The 3,945-nt window shown below is 42.3% G+C and overlaps 1 pseudogene; it reads left to right on the top strand.

The window, feature by feature from the left end:
* Nucleotides 1-2,489: 2,489 nt before the first annotated feature.
* On the top strand, nt 2,490-3,700 carry LOC138283553 (large ribosomal subunit protein eL33 pseudogene; annotated as a pseudogene).
* The last annotated feature ends 245 nt before the right edge of the window (nt 3,701-3,945 follow it).

The following is a 3,945-nucleotide window of genomic DNA, read 5'->3' as shown; positions in this document are numbered from 1 at the left end:
CTTGTAAATAGGGCGCAGGGCATAGCACCACCAGAGCGTCACAAAAAGTGACGTTCCAGTGGCACTAGGGGCTCATAAATATGCCCCTTAGTCTTTCCAATTTTGTCCAACAGTCTGATTATTTCATAGAATGAAGCATACTGTAATACAGTATTCACAAATAATTGGTCAAATTCCCATTTTTGAGACATAAAAATATATAGGCAAGTAAAGGAATTGTTTGAGCCAGAGTCATCTCCAAAAGCTAATTTTAGGGGGATCGCACTGATTGGGCCACAGATCAAAACTTGTGTGGCCACTAACAAATATATATATTTGCTTTACTTTCTGTGTATGTGTGCATACAAATCTATATATGTATATTTAGATATAAAGATACACACACCCATTTACAGGCCAACTCAAATATTTTAAGTAAACAACACTGATTTAAAATGAAAGGTGGTTGGGCAAATTAATTAGTGTGGCAAAGTGCAATGTTGGTTTCTTTTTTTCTGTGTTACTTTCTAGTACATTCACCCACTCTGGTGTTGGGGCACAAAAGGGGTGGGGCAGGACAAAAAAATGCTTAGATACAGGCCCTATCTCCCCAATCTAGAAACGCCATTGGAAGGAACACTGCAGCAGTATTAACAGAAATAGCCACAGTTATATTGTGGTGGTACAGTTGTACTTTATGAAGAATTTAAAATATTCCAGTAAACATTTTTGCTGAGTACAAACCCATTTCTCTTCTCTCTGCAGGTTACAATAACCTTGTTGAAGGAAGTGATAACAGGCACTGTTTCTGGCCTCTGAGAGTACAGGCTCTTACCTCCAGGGGGTCAGAAACCTGTCTGTGGTTCCAGGGTGGTCGATACCAGTCAGCCAGCATACTAGAGGACTAGTAGGTTTTCCAGGGGCACCTCTAAGGGTTCATGTCACAACAAATCCAGATGGGATCAGAATGGATTTATTGGGATGAGGTGTTTGATACTAAACATCATTATTGTCTGTGCAGCCATCATGTAGCTAGAGTACTTAAGATGACGAGTGCCAAGTACATGTCCTTAAGGTGGCTGCCAGGCCACTTGCAATATCTAGTGATGGAACTAGACAACACACGGGCAAATCTGCTAAAAAAAAAGTCCTCACATAAAATATAATGTACCTTTTCTTAGGGCTTCAAGGTCTGCTGAAGGGGTGAAATACATATATCATATGCAGTGACCTTGGCATGGCATACATTGAGTGTGCCATATTTTGGTGTCTTCACTAATGATTTGCACCATGACATGCATTCTGCAATGACAGGCTGATGCAATGTGTATGGGAGGTCCCTTAGGGAGTCACAATGCATTCTACAGTCCTTAGGACCCTCTTTAGTACCCATGCCCTAGGTACAAGGTGTACCATTTACTAGGGAGTTACAGGGGTGCTAAAGTGTGTGCCATTTGGGTTACAATTAGACCACTTACCTTGTTTTTGGGAAAGATCACTGGTTTTGGGTTGGTTAACAGGGACCGAGTGCACATCAGTCGAAAAACATTAGTACCAGTGTCAAAAAGTGGGGGTAATGATGACATAAAAGGGCACTTTCCTAAAAGGCACAAGAGGTTTTATTTTGTATTCAAAATTCACAGGTAGGCACAAAATAAAACAGTGGGGATGAGTGGATCAGTCTGGCAGAACCCAAAGAGGGGCTCAACTCGTGGGCATCTCAGAACCACAGACACAGCATTGATTCTCATGAGCCCGGACTGAAGTTTTTATCCTGTGGGGTATTTGAAACATTCTTGGCTACATAACTGCATGAATAATCAATCATCAAGGTAGCTCATCTGCTAAACTAAATCCCTCTACAATCCCATTTGGTCCTATAATAATTCATGAAGATTCACCAATGGACAAAACAGAGGATTTAGTTGATAATAAAAAGCTTCTATTCTCGCCTCTATATTTATCATACGATTATTATGATACTTTGAATTGTGAAGAAAAAAAAATTGCTTGGTTTGAATGGTCCTCTTTCAATAATATATTGCGATATTGAACAGCTAGAATTTGTAAAATAGTGTCTTGGTATGAATATACAAAAGTTTCTTCCGGATCCTCTAGTTTGGTGTAAAATATCATTTTAGTGTCTATGCATTTGAGAAATATGGACATTAAAGTGCAAAATATTCCACTTATTAAATATCCTTCATTGTTACATCAATAGGTAACTCCACTAGAAAAAAAGAGTTCATGAAATTAAAATCTGAAAGGTCCATTGAGCGAGCAACGATTATTTTATTTAGGACGTGTTCCTTCATCCTCCCAGTGATTAAAATACTTTTGGCATATCCTGGATACAAATTCAAATCAGGACCACAGAGGAAATTACCTCTTCATATTTATGCATTACGGAGGAAACAAGAATGAGACTTAATAATAATAAAAACCCTCTTTTTCCCTCCAAGTTGGAGACCGGTTGCGAGCTGCCAACAGCCGGACTATAAAGTACCAGAATGTCTGTAAGTGAACAGAGCAAGGCCTTTTTTGCTGGCTACAAATGTAGTCTCCGCAACCAAAGGGAACACGGGATCTTCTTAAAATTGAAGGATTTTATTCACTAAGGGCCATATTTATACTTTTTGACGCAGTGCGTCAAAAATGTTAACGCCATTCCAAAGCGCCATGCGGGCGCCTTATTTATTGAATGACGTTAGCCAGCGCAGCTGACTGGTGTGCGTCAAAGAAAATGACCCACACCAGGCAGCGCCGGCGTAGGGGAAAATGGAGCTTGGGCGTCAAAAAATGGGGCAAGTCAGGTCTGAGGCAAAATATTGGCCTCAACCCGATTTGCGCCATTTTTTTTTACTCCGAACCCCCATTGAAATGACTCCTGTTTTAGCACAGACTGGAGTCATGCCCCCTTGCCCAATGGCCATGCCCAGGGGACTTATGTCCCCTGGGCATGGCCATTGGGCATAGTGGCATGTAGGGGGGCACAAATCAGGCCCCCCTATGCCACAAAAAAACAAAAAAAAATTACTTACCTGAACTTACCTTAAGTTCCCTGGGATGGGTCCCTCCATCCTTGGGCGTCCTCCTGGGGTGGGCAAGGGTGGCAGGGGGTGTCCCTGGGGGCATGGGAGGGCACCTCTGGGCTCCTTCCGAGCTCACAGGTCCCTTAACGCCTGCCCTGACCAGGCGTTAAAAAATGACGCAAAAACGTCTGGACGTCATTTTTTCAGGCCCGCCCACTCCCTGCGTCATTTTTGCATGGGAGTTTAAATAAGGCGCACATGCCTTAGAGTCATTTTTTAGAAGGGAACGCCTACCTTGCATATCATAACGCAAGGTATGTGTCCACGCAAAAAAATGACGCAAACTCCAAGATCTTTGGCGCTAGACGGATCTAATGCCAAAGTATAAATATGGAGTTAGCTTTGCGTCGGATTTGCGTAAAAAAAAACGACGCAAATCTGGCGCTAAATGAGACAGACTTTTACCTGGACAAGTGATGTGCATACCTGCGCAAAGCCAAGAACACCAATGTAACTCCTGGTGGTAAACCCAACAAAACTCGTGTGATCTGAGGGAAGGTAACTCCCGCCCATGTTAGTAGTGGCATGGTCCGTGACAAGTTCTGCAACAACCTTCCCGCCAAGGCCATGGGCACAGGATAAGAGGGATGCTGTATCCTTCAAGGATCTGAACTGCTCGTCACAATAAATCGTGCTAAAATCCACTTCATTTTGATGGGACTTGTTCTAGCCCAATTTGGGTTAATGGCTTTCTAAACAGGGCAAGTGTTGAAATTGGTGACCTCTGTCTCACAAGCGGCACAGTCATGAAGCCAGTAAAATGAAAATGTCCAGAAGTTGGCAATTTGTCATGAAATAATGCTAATTTTAAGAGATATAAAGCTGAGACCAGGGTAGGTCTCAAACTGAAATAATATGTTTGCAAGAGTCATAA

This window comes from Pleurodeles waltl, chromosome 3_1 (genome assembly GCF_031143425.1).
Source record: "Pleurodeles waltl isolate 20211129_DDA chromosome 3_1, aPleWal1.hap1.20221129, whole genome shotgun sequence".
Taxonomy (NCBI): Eukaryota; Metazoa; Chordata; class Amphibia; order Caudata; family Salamandridae; genus Pleurodeles; species Pleurodeles waltl.
This window is presented reverse-complemented; position numbering and strand designations above follow the sequence as displayed.